Source organism: Lissotriton helveticus, chromosome 4_1 (genome assembly GCF_964261635.1).
Source record: "Lissotriton helveticus chromosome 4_1, aLisHel1.1, whole genome shotgun sequence".
Classification (NCBI taxonomy): domain Eukaryota; kingdom Metazoa; phylum Chordata; class Amphibia; order Caudata; family Salamandridae; genus Lissotriton; species Lissotriton helveticus.
Window position 1 is genome coordinate 670,556,893 of NC_136063.1, and position 23,800 is coordinate 670,580,692.

The following is a 23,800-nucleotide window of genomic DNA, read 5'->3' on the forward strand; positions in this document are numbered from 1 at the left end:
AAATGCTCAGTCTGGGAACAGGATATAGCTGTCAATGTGTTTCATCATTGCTGAATGCACATCATGCAGTACACCACAGAACATTGGTTGTGACATAGCACCAGATGTAGCCACAGTGTACTAAAAGGAACCTGTGGCCAGAAAATGCAGTACTGCCATAAGTATCACAATAGATGGAATGCATGTAGGATTAGTGGATTGAGGAAGGAGATCAGGCTCCAACTGATTACATAAATCCTGTATTGTTTGTAATTTTAAACAAAACATATTGATGACATGCCTTTATTTCATGTCTGAAGATCTGGAAATAGGCAGTACACTGGAGGCTGTCATCTCCTCCCTCTCTCAGGGTGCCTATGTGTAGGGTAGAAAAAGTTACAGTGTCCAGGGTAATATATGTGTAAAGTAAGCCAAAAGTAAGATGAGAAACATAACTGGTTCAGAAAGCATAACACCTATTTCACGTATTACTTGTCTACTGTCCAACATACAATCCCCATTGTGGTCCACACATGTGACTGTAGAAGAATGTACACATTATACAGCCAAAAATGTATCATGAGCCCCCTAAAATTGTAAAGTTTTAATTGTACTCCTGAAATAATGTCATCGTTGTTTTACACAGCTCCACAGTAATATAGCATTTATGCACAGTAATGCACTCCACTGATGTTTGTGTAAAGCAAATTATAGAGTCATGGATCACATGGGCGGTTTCATCCATGGCGGACACAACCATAGGCTAATGTTGGTAATTGTGATGGTCGCGGCCCAATGGCTGTATCTGTCTATGCTGATGACCGAGTACACGACATACATGTAAGCCGCAGATTGAAAAATAACTCACTTGCATCCTGACACTGTTGCTTTCAGCACTTCCTCCATTTTAGCTGCACACACAAGCCTCAGCTGCCACTAATTATCGCAACCTCCACAGGCAAATTTGCACCGACATCCGAAGGTGAAAGCACCATCAGATTTCATGGTCAGGCATAGTGGCTGCCATTAATAGGATGGTTCTCCCCAAAATGTTATATTTATTTCAGACCTTACCCCTGCAGCCACTCACTCATATGATCCACAAAATGCAGTCGGAGATTTTGCAATATGGCATTGACGGAAAACACAGGTGAAGAAAGCCATTAGCTTTCTTCTTCAGAGCAAGGGAGGATTAGGGATACCAGATATCCAGGTGTATTATCAAGCAACACAATTGAGATACACAGTGGAATGGAACCGTACCGAATCAGAGAAACATTGGCTATTCGAGTATGGCCAGTGTCCAGAAAATCGCTATCTAAGGTACCCTTCCTAAAGAAACCACACAAACCATGAAATCTGTATTTCTTCCCTATCAGGCAGACAACAATGGTGACTGGGTATCAGATTAGCACAAGACACACCTTGAGAACGTTCCCTTCACCCATGACTTCTCTATTTGACAACCCAGAGTTTTCTCCAGGAGTAGGCGAGGCCCAGTTTGCACAGTGGTGACGCTCGGAGTGCCGTGCAATGGGTCATCTCTTTGACGAAGAGGGGGTGCTTCCCTTACATCAGATTAAAGCTGATTATGGCATTCCTGCGACAGAGCATCTGCAATATCTGCAGTTCTGACATTGGACATTACAGCCACAAAACAGGCCCACTGCGCAGCGACACCACACCCAATATGAGAAATGGATACTGTCCAAGTTTCAGACAAGAAACTAATCCCAGAACTGTATGCCTTGCTGAACACACAATAAAAGCACATACACAGCGTGGGACGGGAAAAATGTGAGAAGGTCAGCAAAGAATGGGAAGGAATATTCCAATAAGCCAGGTACACGGTCAGTAATATTGCTCTGACTGAAACACTTACAAAGGTAGCTACCTATTGGTATTACACTCAGCGTGGATACATAAGGCCAATCCCACACAGAGTGCAGACTGCTGGCGGGACTGTGGCACACAGGGAACACTGGTTCATGTTCTACGGGAATGCCCACGGTTGCATTAATACTGGCCTCAAGTGCTTGACGAAATTGATGCACACTTAGACACCCAATTACCAAGATTCCCTGTATACCTTCTCCTAGGTGTACCAAACTCACTAACATACTCATTGAAATCCAGAAGAGGGTGACTGATTGGATTAGCCCTAGGGGCCGCCATGCAGAACATACTTACACACTGGGAGACTCCACAGATGGCCACACACTCCAGTTGGCTTCTCAGGTTATGGCACATTCTAGGAATGGAAAAGATGATGCTCACACAGGCTGGGAAAGGTTTGGCTTTCAGGGATGTATGGCAGCCTTTCCTATCCCTGCTTTCGTAAAAATTCCAGGAGCTTACATGCCCCAGAAACTTATGTCTATGAGGTTTGCCTGAGTCTGTCACACCACCAACTCCTGAACAGAGCATACATAGAGTACCTTGTGTGGAAATTGGTGGGCTATATGTTACAGGACTATGATATATACTTTGTTTTAATGCAGGCACAAATGATAATGTGTCATTTTTAAAGAGAGACATTAAGAATTAGAGTCCTGAAGAAGGTGACTTAGAAATATATTGTTCACCGACTTATTTTTTTAATGTTTTTTATCAGAATATTGATTTAGGAAATTGTTATATTGATTGTGTTTTACGTAATTAATTACTTTTTAATGAATGAAAAAAGTTTTTTGATACGTACAAAAAAAATTTCCTTTACTTATAATTGATTTGTGGGGTTTGTTGTAATAGTGGACTATGAATCATGAGATTGTGCTTTGTATGTTTGAGTGTGGATGAATTGATTATTGATTAGGTGCAATCCAAGAGAGACCCTCTTTTTTCAGACTTACATTGAGTACCGCAAAAAACTGAACCCAGATAGCTGAATCAGTGGTGAATGGAGAGGGGGTGATAGGAGGGAAGGGTTTAGGTTTGTTTACCTGTTTGACACTTGCTTTTATGATACATTACACAGGGCTCTGCGCAGAAAGGTCTATTGTTGGCACTGTTTTCTTTGATACCATCAAAATTCAATAAAAGATTTGAACTATAAAAGAAAGATTGCATTGAAGAAGCAAAATTAATCTGCTCACTCTACATTCCATATTAGACATTATCTTATTAAAAATTTCTGGCTTTGAGTGCACGGTTGAAACATTAAAAAAACACACTAAAAAGTAGCTGAAATGTCTTGTTCTTTTCAAAACATTGCATAGACAAATGTTGCACATACTGGGGCCATATCATGATGCCATCCAGTGTGGAGCATAGAAGCTGAGTGTTTGTGTTCCCCAAACTTTGCCCTATCTACAGTGCATCCAATGAGTTAGTGCTTGTACAGCTCAGAAACACATGTCAATAATTGTCTCTCTAGCTATGATTTTGCTTTGGGGTTGCATCACTTTTGTAGTATAGCCCTGCGCGAAATCCTTTTTTGCATTTACTAAGTCATGCACACCCATTTTGTGTGGCTTGAGTGACTTTGCATGGTTTAGTAAATAGAATGTAACGCAGCTCAGCCCATATCACTGCCATGCATTGCTTTGGATTGGGTAGGCATTACGTGGGTGGAGTATGGGCATTATTATGAGGTTAGAAAAACCCCATTCTATTATATACTTCTTTTGTGCCACAGTAGGTTAGCAGTATGCGGCTAAATTAGATTCCATTTGAATTCACGTTATGCATCCCACTGAGTTATCCTTGTAATGCGTGAGTTTCAGTTACCCAGTATGACTCCAATTTGGTATTTTGCATTTTCCATTAGGCTATGTCTGAACTAGGCCCTGTTATTCATTTTGCTTGCCTCAGCCCAACACTGTATTTCGTTATTATTTTCTTTCCTGTTCGATGTTTCCTTCTGACTTACTAATGAATAAGCAATAGAACTACAATGGGTGTTGCTCTAATCAGTAAGGCTGAGCCCTTGAACAACCGAAACAACCACAAATGCCAATACTGATGACCATTAAAATGACTTTGCAAGGCACAAAAAGCTACTAGTCAAAATGTGCCATGTTTAATCAATAAACTTTATTTCTATCAAAATGTCATTGTTTTTTCTTTTTACACAATTTTTTCAAGAGAAAAACACCGCCACAGTTAGTAAGAAGAGTCAAAAAAGGCCACTATTCAGAAATTAATCTATATACACCAAAATCACACAAACTAACACATCCATTCAAACACCTTTTCACATCCAAACCACAATTCTTCACTCGCACTACACAATCACACTCATGCTCATAAAATCCCTTATAGTTTAAGATTTTTTTTTTTTTTAATAGAACGGAACAAGGGACCTAACATCAAAAACAATACAGTAAAATCTGAACAGGCTTGGTTATGTACAACTCAATGATAAACAACAATGAATTCATAAACCACTTATTTTATACTGTACAACCAGCCCTGACTGTCTCAATGATGCATTTGTTTGATAACAATAAAGAAAAGAAGAGGTCTACGCGTTTTGAACCCCTCAATCATGGGGTTCTCCTCAGGACCACCAAACACTATTTTGTAGATCAATAAGTGATCGATAAAGTTTCAATAAGGTCGGTTGAAACAAGGTAACGTGCAAACATGGGGCGTTGTTGCTTGGCTTGTCTCGGACTTGAATTGTCTGACTTCCTGAGGTATCTCTCAGTCCAATATGGCCAACTGTAAACTGAAGGGAACCATGCAGATGGTTAAAACAATCCTCTCAGAACGGTGCTGAGCTACTTAAGACGTTTTTTGCTCTGATCGATATCATTATGTATTAGAGTTGCGCTTTAGTTTCTCGCTGTTTGACAACAGCACCGGGGACGAGTAGCCGGCGCCTCTTTCTCGGCGTGCGGTCACCGCTGCCGCGTAAATGCAGCGTTTACTTCGTGCGTCGGAATTCTCTGCGATTTTCATAATTTTCAACTCCTCCGGACACAAGGAACATGTACTGCTGTTCCCTCCACGATGGCTCGCATCGATCAGAGCAAAAAACGTCTTAAGTAGCTCAGCACCGTTCTGAAAGGTTTGTGTAAAAAGAAAAAAGAATGACATTTTGAAAGAAATAAAGTTTATTAATGAAACATGGCACATTTTGACTAGTAGCTTTTTGTGCCTTGCAAAGTCATTTTAATGGTCATCAGTATTGGCATTTGTGGTTGCTTCGGTTACTAATGAATAGGCCATTCTGCCTTTGCATACCTATCCATGTGTGTGGCTTTGCTCCCACGTTAGGAGATGCTTAGACCCGGCACAGCAACCTTAAAACTGTGATAGTGTGTACCCATGTAGCAGGTGATAACCCATCCTACTGTGCCTCCTTTCTACACATTCGGCCTAAGCCGGTAACTTTCCACTAAGGGCGTGGTTAGAGGTTCTAGGAGGAATTATTTTGTGTTGCAGACTGTTGGGGAGCCAGTCCCTCAGCAGACAAGGGCCACTCCCTTCATTCCTTTGCATCCACCCATGTATTTTGATGTGCACTTACATTTACAAAGACTTGCAAACCTTGGTTTGTGCCAAAAAGGAGCACCTACTTGGCAGAGGTGTATTGAGGAGAGGAACAGTTTACTTACCTTCGTAATTCTTTTTTCATGTAGAGACTCTATCTAACAGTAGATTCCTTGCCTCTGAATATTTCCCAGGAGTCAGACTGCATTCAGTAGATCTTGAACAATTGGTAGTGATTTCACAGTGCCTATATAGGCACCACCCCAGCACGTTAACATCAGTTTTACTGATACTATTTTGACCAGTGTGTACTATCTAAAGTGATCTAGTTGGCAAAAGAGACTAGTTTGTATAACGGAATGATTAGAGGGTTAGTGAGTAATCTAAGGTTAAATAGAGTCTCTACAAGAAAAAGTGATACCGAAGGTAAGTAACTTGCTTTTCTGTTGGAGACATCTATCCTCAGAGAACTCAACGTTGACCAGATGCCCAAGCAATACATACCTGGAGGTTGGTCTGCAATCTGGCTTAGGCCAAAATGTCTGGGAGAACCAAATGGCCTACCTGACTGTCCAAGCAGTAGTTCATTGTGAATGTATGGGTGGACTTCTACATGGCAGCTAGGTAGATGTTCCAGAAAGGTACCACATATTCTAATGCAGTAATGGTGGCTTTGGTACTGGTGGGATGAGCCCAAAAGCCAACAGGGAGGTGCCTCTTTGTCAGTGCATAGCTGATTTTGTATGCACAGCACTATCTATCTGGAGATGGTTTGTTTCTGTATAACTTGCCCTTCTTCGCAGCAATGAACCCAATGAATAGCTGATTGTCGACCCAAAGATCTGTGGTGCAATCATTTTTGAATGACAGAGCTCTTTCGAGGTCCAAACAATAGAGTCTCTACTCATTTGACAGAGGAGGTAAGACATAGAAGGCATGCTGAGTAATAATCTGCCCAGTGTGAAAAGGGGTCACCACCTTCTGACGAAAAGAGGCATATGTCTGAAGGACCAGTTTGTCAGGAAAGAAGTTGGTATAGGGGGGCTTGACCAACAGAGCCTGAAGCTTACTCATCCTCCTGGCCAATTTAATGGCCACCAGGAAGAGCCAAGTGCCAGAGATGGCAAGGGCAAATTTCTATATGTGACTTTAAACCTTTTTAAGTGCCCAGAGCATGGCCTTGCTGGGCTTAAGAAAGTACAAACAACATATATTCAGAAAGAGGTGCAGAAAGGGGGTCCATATGCTGTGAGGAACACAAGGCCACAAACATAACCCAATGCCATACTTACACAGCTTTAGTGGAAGGACAGCTGGCTGCCAAGATGATATTATTAACTTTGAGAGGAAGATCGAAAACCCTCAACTGTTGCTGTTCAATTTCAATCTCAATGCATAAAGAAGGAGTGTGCGTAGGTGCAGGAACACCCTCTCTGTTGTTGTGACAGGAGATCCTTCCACAGGTCTGGATTAACTGGAGGACAAATGTTCATGTTCAGGAAATCTGGTTACCATACTCTCCATGCCAAATCTGAAGCCACTAGGATCACTTGGGCCTTATCGGTCCTGATATTCTTGACAACTCTGGGCAGGAGTGGTATAGGGGAAAGGTGCACAGGATTCCAGAGTTTTGGAAACTCCAGCACACATAAGTGCTGACATGGGTTGTTCTCAGCAATACTGAATAGATCTAAGCAAGGTTCTCCCATGATGTAGACAACATTTGCTATCCACAAGACATATTTCTAAACTCCAACAAGTTGATGTGGAGCCTAGATTCAGTTGGAGACTAGTTCACTGATCTCCACCACACCCAGATGGCCGGCCCAACCCAGGAGTAATGCTCCTGTAACTACAGTGAAGTCTATGTATGGAAGGGAGAGGGGTCTGCTGCTGACCCAATTGCAGTTTGTTAGTTACACCACTGCAGATCTTTTACAATTCCACTCCGATATCTGGACCAGGTCAGAAAAATTCCCCTGATGCTCTGTTCAGTGAAACTTCTGATCCCACTGCACTGACTGCATATGCCATTGGGCATGTTGTACCAGCAGGATGCAAGGGGCCATGAAACCAAGCAACCTCAGAGTCAGTCTCACTGAAATCCAGGATAGAAGCCAGAACATGAAGCTCAAATCTTGAATATCCGAGACTCTTCGCTCCGGAGGATAGGCACTGAACTGTTTTGTGTCCACCAACATTGTCCAGAGGTGGGTGACAACTGGGGGGCAAGTCCACCTTCAGCTGCCAGTCATCCAGGCAGTAGAAGATTGGAGCCCCCATACTCCACAGATGGGTTGCAACCGCCTTCATCACTTTCTGAACACCTGAGAGGCACTAGTGAGGCCGAAGTGGAACTGGAAGTGCTTGTGGCCCACTGTAAACCACAGCTAAGGCCGGAGGGCTGGCAGGATCAGGATGTGGAAATATGCATCCTGAATGTACAGCTCTACCATCCAGTCTTCAATTTGAAGGGGAAATAGGACCTCAACCAACGTGAGCATCTTGCATTTCTCTTTTATCAGGAAGGTGTTGAGAGGATGCAAATCTAGTATAGGGTGGGGACTGCCAACCTTATTGAACACTACAAAGTCATAGAAATAACAACCATGCCCTGCTTCTGGTGTGGGCACACTCTCAATGGCTCCCATAGCCGAAAGAGTCTGTACTTCCTGATGAAGCAAGAGGGATGGTCCTCAATCAGCTCTTCTTGGGAAAGATAGGGCATACCCCTTCTGCCCAACCTGAAGCATTGAAATGTTTGGGCTGGGCTGGGAACTGGGCAACACGCTGGGACAGCTCCCACATTCTTTCTTAGCTCCCCTGCAGCGTCCTCGAAAAAGCTAGACAGACTGCTGGACTGGATATGATAGGTATTGCAAGGCCCCAAAGTCGTCCCTTCCATGTAAGCGATAGGGGCAAAAGAACTGCTGTTTGGTCGAGGAGGAAAGGCCAGTGGAGACGGCAGCACCTGTGCTCTCAAAAAAGCATTCAAACGCTGCATCTCCTTGTTGAAAAATAGGCAAGAGCCATCAATGGCCATGTCATCAATGAAGACTGCACACCATTGGAGAGCCCATTCGAATGTAACCAAGCATGACAAAGCAGCACCACAGTAAAAGCCAGGGCTCTACCCAGGAAGTATGTGGTGTCCAGTCTGCACTGGATGGTGACTTGCACTGCATACCTGCAGTGCAACAGAGTTGGTTGAGGATTGTGTGGCTTTCCAGGAGCAGAATAAGAAGCTGCTCTGCAACTGAATCCCACAATGCATGGGAATATTGACCCAAGAGGCATGTGGTATTCACCGATAGCTGGGCAAGGCGCGTGCGGAAAAAAATACACTTACGAAAGGTGTCCAGCCTGTTGAATTACCTATTCAGTGGTGTGCTGTGGAAGATGTTTGGGCTGGCCTTCCCTTTGGAGGCCTGCACCACCAAGCTCTCCAGGGAGGGGTACTGGGAAAGGAAGCTGGGTCTCCCAGGGTGGGTGGATGCTGATGGGCACGCATTCTGTGCACAGGAGCTCCACGCAAGGTTTCTCCCAGGCCACCAGGAAGACATCAATGAGGGCTTCATTAAAGGAGAGCATGGGTTCAGATGAGACCACCCCAGGTTGAGACACATCTGTCAATAACTTAGTCTTGACCTCGATGAATGGCAGCTGAAGATCAAGAAACTCCGCAACCCCACACATTACAGTGACAAAAGGAACGCCTTCCTCTGAAACCTAGCCCTGATCGGAAATCTTGCTTGAGGAGGTATGGAGTCCACTGGCTTTGCCCAGACCTTCATAGCAGTTGTCATCTTCATCCAGGTCCTCTAGGGGACCATGTAAATGTAAATGTAAATGTAGTATACTTGTAAAGCGCACAGCTGCCCCAGCAACGGGGCGTCCCGGCGCTGTATAACTCTGGGGAACCCGTCCTGGCTTTCCCTGTGGGATGGTCCCTTGCTGGGAGTCCCCAAGGTGGAGCCAGGCATCCCCGGAATTGGTGGGGCCGTTGTGGAGATTAGGCAAGCTAATGCCCAGAGTTGCCGAGTGGAACCCCTGATTAGAGTAAGCACCGAAGCGAGAATTATCGAGTCCGCTGACCAAGGTCCACGACCCTGCCGCGTCAGGAATTGAACCCTGGTCCCAGGCTGACTTCTGCTCTCAGGCCTGCCGCCTCTAACCAGTGAGCCACACTACTCCACAACCAGTGAGCCACACTACTCCACAGATTCCTCCTCATCTCCTCTTTCAGGGAGGTAAAGGTTAGAGGGGTATAAACTCCAGGGGATGGGAATGCCTGGACGGGCCAGCATTGACATCAATGGGTGATTGGGCACAACCAGGTCAGTGTTTTTAACTTCCTCTTCATCCAGTGGCATCAATGATGCCGGTGGCACCAGGGATGCTGCCAGAAGGAATTAAGCCAAGGTGGGTGGAGGCACCCATGGTGGTATCGATCTGGATCTGTGGGCAGATCCAAAGGGCCCGGCTGATATTGAGGGAGAATGCACTGATGTTAAGCCAGCGAGGATGCATTGCAGATCTGTGGGGCTTGAAGGAGCTCAGAAGGAGTCAATGGCCCAAACATGGTATTAACAGCATCATACAAATGTTTGAGTTGAGTGGGCATAGCATCAGTTCAGGCAAACTCAGGCTATTGTGGAGTCCACCCTGATGCTGGCTCCACAGGTGGAGTGTGGAAACAGGACCTGGAAGCATGATGTCGAAAGCTGAAGCTAAGCAGTGCTTCAACTTCTTTTTCTTGTACTTTTTTGACCTTCCTGACTTTAACGAGGAGGTATTGGAGTTGAAAAATGATACTTCACAATACCGGCTCCAGGAATGGCCCCCAGAACATCCGAGGGAACATGAATGGGACCATGACAACAAGAAGCTTAGTCATCTGCTTGGGAATCGACTTGCACTCAATACAAGTCTTATGGTTGTGTAACCATCCTAGGCACCAGAGTCAAAACAAGTGGGAGTCAGACATAGACATCTGCATATGACAGATCCCGGAAAGGCTTGAACACTGAAGGTTCAGCAGCGGACGTGATACCCTAGCACACATTCTTTCTTAGCTCCCCTGCAGCGTCCTCGATAAAGCTAGACAGACTGCTGGACTGGATATGTTAGGTACTGCAAGGCCCCAAAGTCGTCCCTTCCATGTAACCGTTAGGGGCAAAAGAACTGCTGTTTGGTCGAGGAGGAAAGGCCAGTGGAGACGGCAGCACCTGTGCTCTCAAAAAAGCATTCAAACGCTGCATCTCCTTGTTGACAAATAGGCAAGAGCCATCAATGGCCATGTCATCAATGAAGACTGCACACCATTGGAGAGCCCATTCGAATGTAACCAAGCATGACAATGCAGCACCACAGTAAAAGCCAGGGCTCTACCCAGGAAGTATGTGGTGTCCAGTCTGCACTGGATGGTTACTTGCACTGCATACCTGCAGTGCAACAGAGTTGGTTGAGGATTGTGTGGCTTTCCAGGAGCAGAATAAGAAGCTGCTCTGCAACTGAATCCCACAATGCATGGGAATATTGACCCAAGAGGCATGTGGTGTTCACCGATAGCTGGGCAAGGCTCGTGCGGAAAAAAATACACTTACGAAAGGTGTCCAGCCTGTTGAATTACCTATTCAGTGGTGTGCTGTGGAAGATGTTTGGGCTGGCCTTCCCTTTGGAGGCCTGCACCACCAAGCTCTCCAGGGAGGGGTACTGGGAAAGGAAGCTGGGTCTCCCAGGGTGGGAGGATGCTGATGGGCACGCATTCTGTGCACAGGAGCTCCATGCAAGGTTTCTCCCAGGCCACCAGGAAGACATCAATGAGGGCTTCATTAAAGGAGAGCATGGGTTCAGATGAGACCACCTCAGGTTGAGGCACATCTGTCAATAACTTAGTCTTGACCTCAATGAATGGCAGCTGAAAATCAAGAAACTCCGCAACCCCACACATTACAGTGACAAAAGGCACGCCTTCCTCTGAAACCTGGCCCTGAGAGGAAATCTTGCTTGAGGAGGTATCGAGTCCACTGGCTTTGCCCAGATCTTCATAGCAGTTGTCATCTTCATCCAGGTCCTCTAGGGGACCATACAGATTCCTCCTCATCTCCTCTTTCAGGGAGGTAAAGGTTAGAGGAGTATAAACTCCAAGGGATGGGAATGCCTGGACGGGCCAGCATTGACATCAATGGGTGATTGGGCACAACCAGGTCAGTGTTTTTAACTTCCTCTTCATCCAGTGGCATCAATGATGCCGGTGGCACCAGGGATGCTGCCAGAAGGAATTAAGCCAAGGTTGGTGGAGGCAGCCATGGTGGCATCGATCTGGATCTGTGGGCAGATCCAGAGGGCCCGGCTGATATTGAGGGAGAATGCACTGATGTTAAGCCAGCGAGGATTCATTGCAGATCTGTGGGGCTTGAAGGAGCTCAGAAGGAGTCAATGACCCAAACATGGTATTAACAGCATCATACAAATGTTTGAGTTGGGTGGGCATAGCATCAGTTCAGGCAAACTCAGGCTATTGTGGAGTCCACCCTGATGCTGGCTCCACAGGTGGAGTGTGGAAACAGGACCTGGAAGCCTGATGTTGAAAGCTGAAGCTAAGCAGTGCTTCAACTTCTTTTTCTTGTACTTTTTTGACCTTCCTGACTTTAATGAGGAGGTATTGGAGTTGAAAAATGATACTTCACAATACCGGCTCCAGGAATGGCCCCAAGAACATCCGAGGGAACATGAATGGGACCATGACAACAAGAATCTTAGTCATCTGCTTGGGAATCGACTTGCACTCAATACAAGTCTTATGGTTGTGTAACCATCCTAGGCACCAGAGTCAAAACAAGTGGGAGTCAGACATAGACTTCTGCATATGACAGTCCCTGCAAGGCTTGAACACTGAAGGTTTAGCAGCGGACGTGATGCCCTAGCACACTTTCAGCAAAGCTAAATAATGCCAACAAAAAGTTTCATAAAGTAGGTAGAAAATGACAGAGGTAGATCTCTGGATCTGTGCTGTTGGCGTGGTACAAAAGGAACTGATGTCTGCACTCCAGGGTTACCCCTATGTAGGCACCATGACATGACTCCCAATGCAAATGACAAAGACGCAAAGCCGGAGCCACCTGCCGGTGCACAGGAGTACTGCTCAAGATTTTGCGGATCCAGTCTGATGCTTGGGGAATAGTCTCAGGTGAGGCATCTGCGGTTACAAGTCTCTTTTAGAAATATCTTTATTTCTCCATGTTACTTCCTCTTTCTATGTGTGATAAATTCTGCAGTAGATAGAGAAAAAGTTATACATGCCTCTAAGGACTGATTTTATTCAAGAAAGCATCCTTTCCCACACAAAAACAACCCTGCTCATAACACATGCACTCTTGTCATGCCTGCGTTGGTGTTGCACAGCACAAGGAGAGAGGAGAGAGCAGAAATGCTCAATATCTTTGTAAATATGGAGCATATATATGCTCTCTCCCTTTCATGCAACTCAGCGAAGCAAGAGCATTAAATATTAGTAAATGTGCCTGTCTATGTTTATGCAATAGTTTAAAAAATAGGAGCGTGAGATCCGCATTGAATGGGATCAGGATATTTAGCCTTTGATCTCTAAATGTTCACAAAGCAGTAAGCAACAAAAAGTATGTAAAAAATAATGACTTTACATGTTACATCGATTTTAATAAGTTTATTTGAATATGAAGGCAAGAACATTCTACTTTTTGCATGGCAACCCTGATTTTTCTGCTGAATTATATTGCTATTTTTCAACTCAGCACACTCAGACGCTGTTGTCCAGTGCCCAGTGCATGTGTATATATAGAGGCAATACAGCACACTGGGACACTGTTGTCTAGTGCCCAGTGGATGTATATATATAAAGGCAATACTCATATCCCCTCTCCGGCTTAGAGTGCTGTATGCATTATACAAAAAAGGAAGCAAAGAACTCTAGGTAGTACCCAAGTATAGGCAGAGTGCAGCTCAATTATATGGAGCACTCTACACCACCACCAAGATTAAAAATCTACTCACCTTAAATGTTTAACCAGCATTTTAAGGATAAGAGTTCCTTGCATTTGTATTTGATGGCGTAATTATAACTTTGGACCGGCCATGCACAGTGTGGTCATAAATTATGTGACCAGATTTCAACAATGATGTTATGAATGCTATCACTGAAAATGCCATGAGAGATGTAGTATATGAGGGTAAAAGCAGTGCATCATGAGAGTTTGAGTCATAGTTATTTTATGGGATAAGTTATAGTCAATTCCGTGAACTCATGAATTTCAGTTTTATTAGTTTAAAAATGTTAATTTGTAAATTACATTTTGTCCTAACTCTAAAGTCATTTTAACCTTTGTTTTTGTCAGTGAATTTCTATGTTTTTTTACTATCCCTAACTATAACTGTCAATCTAACCTTTGGTTTTTTTTGTGTGACTTTCTACAGTTTTTATAATGTAAGGAATCCTCATTACATTAAAGTCAGGCCTATTAGCAATGTCAAGGAAGGGCTACATTAATTTACTAGACAAGTCTATTGGCATTGTCAAAAAGCCAGGATATCATGGCAAATGTCTGTCAATAAACATTTAAATAAAGTGTTGTACAAACATTTTTTTTAAATTGTATTTGTCAGCAAGAGGGTAATAAAACAAAGAAAGCACAATATTAGATGCATACAGAAAAGAAAGTGATTACACACATGAAAAAGAAAAAAAGAAAATACACCAAACAAATTCAAATTTCCAAAAGAAAGGGAATGAATACATTCATGAGACAAAGAGCATAATTAAACCAAGCTGAATTCTATATGAGGCTGATTATAGATTAGAACAAAGACCCCCAGATTGCATTACATTTGACTACAGAGCGAATGCCTCTTGATTTAGCCAGCGCTTGTTCCATATTGTATGTCTGTCCTACTAACAACCACCAATCAGTGACAGAAGGAGGTTTTGGTGAGATCCATACCCTGGCGATAGTCTTGCGAAAACCTGTAAAATAATTTCCATAGTCATCAGAGGTAATTCTATCCCCAACTTCTGAGACAGAACTTGACCAACCTTCTGCCAAAATATTGTCAATTTAGTGCATGTTACGAACATGTGTTTTATGTCAGCCGTATAAAGATCACACCCTGGGTATTTTGTCCGATCACTGATTCGGTTGTTAGATGACCACTTAACTATTATTTCTGGCGTATAATATAGTAGACATATCGTACGATGTTGCTGCAATCGCAAATTAGTAGAGTGCATGACCTTATCTATAGTGATAAGAGCTTAAGATATATTAAAAGCCTTAACCGGCATCCCCAGAACCTTGCTCCAGCGATCAGCTAGTCTCTCACAGTTACCTAATCTCTAACTACTTAACCATTTGTACACCCTGGTAATCAGATATTTTACATCTACTGCATACAGACAATTCCAGATATCAGAACCAGACATATTTGTCAAATTTAAATGTCTTAAAAAGTAATTCCGGATCCGATAGTAAATAAACAGCATATAGTCTGGTAATTTATGCTTTGTCTGCAGTTCCTCAAAAGAAATAAAGCCACTGTAGTCATGCAGATCCCCTAAACATACAACACTGCAAAGAGCCCAGCATTTGCCCACAGCATCGTGAAATATCTCCGGCAGGCCTGGGTTATGCCAAAGAGGAAAATTATCATGAAAAAACGATGTATTGCACCTAAGCGAGATGGAGTGCCAGATGAATATACTATCCCATACAGTCTTAAACTTAACTATTTTAAAGTAATTTGGATCATTAATTCCATAAAGAAACATATTGCTCTCTACACCCAACATAAACTTGTAACAGTAAATGGTGCTAGCAGGATTTAGTGAGGCTACGAAGATGGCCCAAAAAAACTGACCAGAAGTATATTTTAAAATCAGATAACTCAAGACCACCTTGACTGAAAGGAAGTTTTAATAAATCTATTGCTTGTTGTGATTTTCTGCGACCCTATATAAAACTGCTTAGTGCTCCCTCTAATCGCAAAAAAAAAAATGAGTGGGGAACCTTGTAGTATCCTGCATTTGTATAGTATGAATTCATCCAATAATGCCTAAAGACAACTTGTGCCAATTCCTGTCCATCTGTGCCGACATCCTAACCCCCAAATAAGTGACGACAGAACAAACTGATACTGACGGTTTATGATCAAGAAGAACTTGGGTCTTATTGACATTTAATTTATAACCCACCAGCTGCTTCTGTTATTGCTTTCAATGATTCTCCTGGTTCCGTTGAAAAGGCTCCAATATCATCTGCGTTTGCGATGACCTTGAGAGAGTTTGCTCCAGATGTAAAAGCACAGATTTGGGGATAATTTTGCAAAACGAAATAAATGGCTCTATATATAAAGCGAATAGCAAAGGTGAGAGGGGGCATCCCTGACGAGTGCCACGGAGGACCGGAAAAATAGGCGACTGCAGACCCGAATATGCTAGTTTGGCGCTGGGCTCGTCATATAAGGCTTGTACCCATTTTTTGAATTGGCCCTTGATCCCGTAAGCTGAGAGTGTGGCCCAAAGAAAGTCCCACCCCACTCGATCAAGCGCTTTTTCAGCATCTAGCAGAATCATACCGAGTGGGGTTGACCGTATATTTGCCACATTGAAGGCAGCCACTGCCATATTATCTTGGGCTGTAGTGTCTCTCCCTTGAATGAACCCGTGCTGATGATGGGATACCAGGCTAGGTATTACTGTGGCAAGGCGATTTGCCAGGATATTTGCAAAGATTTTTGCATTGGCATTGATAAGTGAAATTGGCCGATGCAACCCACACTCATCTGCTGGTTTAATTTTTTTTCAAGAAAAAGACAATTTGTGTCACATTCCATGACTCTGGGACCTTACCATTTGTCCCAATGAGCCCTATTACCTGAATGAATGGCAACAGCAAGACATCTTTAAATATCTTATAAAATTCCAAGGATATGGAATCTTCTCATGCTGCCTTGCCTGATGGTAAAGCACTAATCACCAGTTCTATCTCCTCCCTTCAGATGTCCTCATCCAAACAGTCGGATATTTCTCCCCCATGCTTGCCAGAAAGCTATTCTGAATATAATTAAGAATATCTTCCTGCTTTGGTTGGGTTGCTGGAGTATATAACTCTTGCATGTGTCCCAGACCACTATAGGAGAAGCTGACCCTATATATTCCTTAGAAAATACTTTATGTTGATCCCTAATCCTGGCCACATACTCCTCATCTGATAATAGATACCTGGGAAATTAAAAGGATCTAGGCACCTTATTCTCAGCAAAGTTCTTAAATGAAAGAAGGATAGGATTGTGGTCGGATGTAACTTTCGGACAGATTTCCATATCAGCCGACCATAGGATTTTATCCCTAATCCTGGCCACATACTCCTCATCTAATAATAGATACCTGGGAAATGAAAATGATCTAGGCACCTTATTCTCAGCAAAGTTCTTAAATGAAAGGAGGATAGGATTGTGGTCGGATGTAACTTTTGGACAGATTTCCATATCAGCTGACCATAGGATTTTATCTGATACCCAAGCCATATCTATTCGGGAGTACGACTTATGTGGAAAGGAATAAAACGTATAGCTCGATATATTTAGGTATAAGTATTTTTTAAGAAACTTTCCCACCCCCCTGCGTCTAGAGGGAGGAATCATCCCCTTCTCACAGCTGCTGCTGGCTTAGCAGCAAACTGGAACCCAGACTCCACGGCAGCTCCCGAGGCATACCCACCTCTCAGATATTTCCGAAAAAAGGGACAGTAAAGAAAATATGAATTTTGACATATCTACAAAAAAAAACTAATATAAGAAAAGATAAAACCAAGGAAGAGGAAAAAACAGCCAACCAGCTTTCCCCTCTCTGCTTTTTCTCCTCGGATCATTCCCAGGCCCAGCACCTCAAGCTTTATGCTGCCCCACCATTCTGCCATCTGTGGAGTGCTTCCATCGCTTCTGATTCAGACAAGAAAAAATATGATTGGCCCCCCATTATAGCCTTCAGGCTTGCCGGTTCCTGCAAGACTGCTTGTGCCCCAGTAGCTTTTAGTAGATCGATAAACTGCCTAGGATGCCATCACCTATCCATTGTTGCCTTGCAGAAGTCCAAACGAAAAAAAAATAGAGTAAGATTCAACAGCAACCAGTGATCTAGGACTAGCCTTCAGAGAAACAGCTTGTCACAGCAGAAAATTTCCGAAGTAAAGCACAAAGAGCCTAGGGTAACGAGTATCTTGCCTGCTCTGCACCAATGGTAGTCTATTAGCCCTTTGTACCTGGCAGTCCCAATCCCAGTCCCTAAGATCCGGGAAAGTCTTCTGTAATATCTGTACTATAAAGGCTTTGACCCTTCTTGCCCTTCCTAAATTCCAAACATTTTTAAATTGTGTCACCTCTGACAGTTCTCTAAGTCTTCAATCTTAAGTTGCATTGCTAATAACTGGTCATCATGCTGCTGAACCATGCTAGTTACTTTAAAAGTAACTTCTTCTGTGCTGACCACTCTTTGCTGTAGTTCCTTTATCTCATTTGTCAGAGTCCCAACTTTTGATTTCACTTCTTTCAGAGACTGCTGGATATCGTGGTTATCTGCCCTAACTTGGGTAAAAAGCTCTTGTATTTCTTCTCTTTGGTCTGTAAGGGTTTTAAGAATCAATGATAGCATTGGGGCTTCGCCTCCTTGGACCACTTTGCCTTGAAGTTCTTCTTCCATATATGGCATATAAGATGTTTGAGAGGGCCCGGATGCCGGGGATCCTACATGATGCCCCGGAGTACATGTTTTATTAGGCGTCATTTTTGAAGATGCCTCCGAACTGGATTCCATGTCATCTACCCCAGCCACTGACGGCCTGAGATCCCCGCAGACGTCATCCGCTAAGCCAACATCCGACAACCTGGATATCATAGTTTTAATCCCACCTTTGGCTTGAAACCACCGCCGTATGGGACTATCGGCTGATGCATTTTCGGATTGTGTCAACCTCCTATTGTCTGACGCCAGATTAAGCCCACTATGAACCTTCTTCATTGTTTTAGGTTTAACGTTTTTCTTTCTGACAACCCCTGGACGCAGAATTTGCTTTTCCCTTTTCTCTACTGGGTGTTGCTGGCCCATTTGTGGTGCTGAGGGGCTTTGACCCTTCTGCTGTTCTTGATCCGTGGTCGGTCTCTGGATTGGGATTCATGATATTATAGATACCCAGTATTGAATCACCTATAGGGGCAAAACTTTCCACAGAGATAATGAGAGAGTTGTGCTCAGAAAACACACTGTTATGCTCTGAAGTCCTGCAGCCTGTATTGTTGGTATTGCCCTCTTCTTGTCGTGGTTCTGCTGCACTATCTTCCAGAGTAACAGGCTGAGATGCTAAATCTGTTAATATAGCAGTAGGTGTCACCATTTCCTTCAGATCCAATTCCCCTGACCTAACGTCTGAAGATAACAACTTAGTTTTTCCTTTAATGGCAGCGTCAGATTTAGCAAACTATGCAGACTGATCCACATTATTAAAAGTAATGTCCAGACTTTCCTCATGGCTTTCAGAGCTATCAGAAACCTCCCTCAGGGTGGCTTCGAACATCCTGACAGAATTTCCACCACTATCAGAACTGTCCATTACTACGACCTGAGGCTGAGACTGATGAGGCTTCTGCAAATTGTTTACTTTACGAGAGCCAGGGGAAATGAGCTCTGTATCGCTTTGCAGCTCACAAATTGCTTAAGTAACCATATCTGCTAACTTGTTACCAGTACTTGCTTCAGTAGAAGCTTCTGAAGAAAATAGCTCCACTTACTTCCTTGACTGTAGAAAGCGGAATACCGGCTTGCCAAGCCCTGTAATATGGCCTGAGGGATCCACCCTCTGAACCTCTGTATCCCCGCCACCTGATTTCTCCCTGAAGTCCCTGCTGTACTCACCGGCAGTCGATTAGCTGCCCGAGCGCTTCTGGCTGAAGATTTCGTTAGAGCCATGACGCGGGGTGCTTCACAGTACAGATACGGCTGTGGCCCTGGGATAGAGCTGAAACGAAGGCACAATGGAGATCGCTGAGCTGCCAAACGCAGAGCCTGCATTCAGTGCGACGAATCCTCCAAGCCATAAGTCTTTGAGTCCGTACAGCTGTTAACCGCTTAGCTAACCATGAGCTATTAATGAATAGAAGATATATGTAAGAGTTTTCTTATTTTTTTTGTCCCCCCTTCCTCCTCTTTCAAGGCCGGTTCAGTTCTCAGTCCTCATAGCATTCAAGAAGACATGGAATCAATAGCCTCGGCATCTCCTCCGTGTGCTGGTTCACAGAGTCAGCATCAGTCCGACATCTTGCCTAAGTGTGGGTGGAAACTTCGTTCCGCTCGCGGAATTTGCGGCTTTTCTGCAATTTCGCGATCCGCGAATCTCGCGAAATTACAGAAAAATCCGCAAATCCGCGAGCGGAACGGATTTTCCAAAACTGAAGTTCATGAAGCACTTACAGGGTTACATCAGGTGCCCAAGTTGAAGCTAATTTCTTTGTAACCATTTACAAAATGGTTACAAAGAAATTAACTTCAACTTGGGCACCTGTGAGTGCTTCCTGAGCGGCGCCTCTAGAGAGTTTGTTGCCTACTTGCAACTATTCTCTGACCCTCGAAGCAGGGTCAGAGAATAGTTACAAGTATGGCACAATGCTCCTGTCACAAAAATTAAACCTCAACAGGAAGCACTTACATATATAAATAAAGCAGGTGCCCGAGTTGAAGCTCAAGTTCAGTAACGTTTTAATCAGCCCAAAACATTAGTGAGCACGGTCGAGGCTGGGCAAGTGTGCTTTAACCCCATCTCTGCCGTCGAAAATTAGCTTTAATACTTCGGGGAGGTCTTTGCATCCATGAGTTTCTCGAGCGCGATCCCCTGGTAGTTCCTGTGACCAGGAGGCTGCTTTCTTCTCACCTGCTGCCCTGCTCGCTCTCTGACCCTTTACGTTGTGGCGAAGTCACAGGCACACATGGTCAGTGGAGACAAATCATCTGGCCCTCTACGCAGCTGCAGTATAGGAAAAGCACTATACATTTACCCAACGAGGTAGCACTTACTGATTAGCCAGTACAAGTTCTCCAGTTGAGTAGAGGTATTGCACAAAACGGTGGCATCTTCGTGGATAACTATGCAGGGCAGGATTCATTATGGCACGAGGCTCTTGTCACAAAATTAAACCTCAACAGGAAGAACTTACAGATATAGGAGGTGCTCAAGTTGAAGCTCAAATTCAGTAACGTTTTAATCAGTCCAAAACATTAGTGAGCACGGTCGAGGCTGGGCAAGTGTGCTTTAACCCCATATCTGCCGCCAAAAATTAGCTGCAATACTCGAGGGAGGTCTTTGCATCCATGAGTTTCTTGAGCGCGATCCCCTTGTAGTTCCTGTGACCAGGAGGCTGCTTTCTCCTCACCTGCTGCCCTGCTTGCTCTCTGACCCTTTCCACAAGAGGCATGTGAACACGCATAGAAGCCCTGCCCGTTTGGCCCCGCACCACACACTAGCGGTATCAAACGTCTTCCCGCTCTTTCCAAACTATGATGGACAGCTCACTCAAGGGACCTCGGCGCCTTTAGGTGCGGTGGCAAAGTTACAGGCACACATGGTCAGTGGAGACAAATCTTCTGGCCCGTTACGCAGCTGCAGTGTAGGAAAAGCACTATACATTTACCCAACGAGGTAGCGCTTACTGGATTAGCCAGTAGAAAGTCTCCAGTGCAACTCGCCAAAGAATCCACGATTTCGCGGGAAAATCCGCGAATTTGCCGCTTTTTTTGGGTTTCGCGCGAATTCGCGGACCGCAGATCCGCAAAATTCGCCCATACTTACCTCCCCGTTGTGCAAACATCATTGAAGATGTGTTGGGGTCTTTCTTTTACACCTCTTAGCTTCCTAATACAGCCATAAAACAAACCACAAAAGGGCCCTGCATTCCCTCGCTAAAGAGTAAAAGCTCCAGCTCTAGGAATATTTAAAAATATCAAAAAGTGCTCCTGGGCTCATATTATGTAAACCCTGGGAAACATAAGTTTATTTTTTTATTTTGGGGGGGGGAAACTACTGCAGTCTCTTCCTTGATTGGGGCTTCACCATGCAACAAAAGATTACATAAATAAGCCCACAAGGGACAATATAGGGTGTTCATTATCAGGAGCAGTATATAATAAATGGGCGGCTCCAGACACAAATGTATCATTCTATTTTGCTTTTAAATATTTATCTAATTTTTTTATGGTGTTTTGGTCCAACCAGGGACACCTACAGATTTCTTTTTTTATTTGGCCTGTGGGGGAACCCAGAGGCTCCTGCGGTCTGCTAGCTTCTTGTGCAGGCCTGGGCGTAGTTTGTGGAGTTTTGCAACGTGGAACTCTGCAAAAATACCAAAATACTCTGCGACGTTCTGTGAGTAGCAGAGTGCAGTGCAAACTGCAGTTTGTGCTGGTATTCCTGCTGCTCGGGTAGAAGCAGCAGCTTGCGCTCACGGGCTTACCGTTCGCGATCGCGAAATTACTGTTCACTATCCCGAGCGGGGTAAAAACTCTGTTGCGCATCGCGAAGCGGAGTTTTCTGCACTCCGCGAGCTCTGCGGAGAGCGGAGTGCAGAAAACTCCGCAAACTCCGGGAATGGAGCAACGTTCACCGCCCAGGCCTATTCTTGCGCAGAAGCAGGTCATACATTTTCTTCTTTCTTATTCATGAGTATTCTTATTTTTATTCACTTGGGTGCCACTGTGTCAAACAAGATTTTCAACATTGATGGTTGCAGGGAGAGGCACATGTCTTTTACAGCCTCACCGCCTCCCCTGGTTGCACCTATCCCGGGTGCAGCTGGAGCCGGCTCCAATGGTTTCCTGCTTTCCAACATGAGCTGCTTTGGCTCCTGCTACCCACCTGGCAGATATAGTCCTGAGTTACCTGCCTGTAAGTATGTAGAGAGGGAGTTGAATGGGGTCCCCAGGACAATGTATGCCATCTGGCCCCACCGGATTGGTCCACTGAGGCCCTAGGCTGGTTCAGAGGTCCCCATACCCCCTTGCACAATTACAAAATGCTTCAACCCTGGGGGGATGAGATCCCAAGGCCATATTATGGCTTTGGAAAGGGGTCCCTTCACCCCCTGCGCAAAATAATTTTATCAGCCACATGGGATGGGGTGCCTAGGGCTTTATCATGGCTACGGGAGGGGGCACAAGCCCCACCCAAGACATAATGAAATTGTCCTCTGGGATAGGGTCTCCAGAGCCTTTTAATGGTTTGGTGAGGTGGCTATACACCCCTCCACTTAATATAATATTGCTGCAAACCCCCAGGCCCTGGCCAACCCCCAAGGGAATTGGATATAAAAACCTGCCTGTTTTTTTTTTTAATCAGTACAGCAGTTCTTCCATGGATCTATGGTACTGTTGAATATATATGTTTTTAGCCCCAGGGCGGGTCCCTCAGAGACCCCCCTACCAGGTGGGAAAGGGGTCAGGGTATCCCTTCCCTGCACCATATATGTTTTATTAAATCTTTGTACAGGACTGGGGACTGAGTACCAGACTCTAAAATAACTGCTGCAGCATATTTTTGGATGTGGCAACAAGTAAGATGTTATCTTGTGATCTGTTGGGTCTGTTGATCCTCTGCAGTGTGAACTATTTATATAAATTTTGAACCCTAACTTTCTCTAAAACTATTGAACAACAATTGCCCCAAATTGCCAAACACACGATTTCTGGGTAAAGCTCTAGCCTTCTGCCAAATTTGGTGTAATTCAGTTCAGCCATTTTGGCTATAGTTGTGTCTAAATTTCCTACAGAACACTGCTTGGGGAAATAACATTTTGGGACCCTCATTTTTTTGGGGGGCCCACACTTGATGGATCACCTTGAAACTTGCCAGGTTGGACTTAGGTTGATGAACTGTTTTTTGGAAATGACATCAAAGTTATTAGCAAAACAAAAAATGTATGTCCTATGGAAACCTGGCCCTAAGTACAACTACACAGTGTAAAAAAAAGTCCCTTCATCGGAAAGTACCACATGGTAAAGTACACAAAAAACAGATGTATGGTACTTGCCTGTGTGTTACTTGACTACGTGGTGTAAAAGGGGTGGTAAAGGGTGCATACCACAGCACTCCTGTGCTTCCCACTAGAGTGACCAGGCAAACATGACAGCAGACCTGTCATTGTAGCCTTCCAGCTACAGTTGTTGAACCCTTTAACTCAATCTGTCAAATAAACCCTTTTTACAGGAGTAGACCTTCCATTTTTATTATTATTGACACCCCTATGCATGCCTTTTTAGCCCACAAGGCACCATGCATGATATCTAAAAGTAGAACATGTAGAAAAGTAAAGC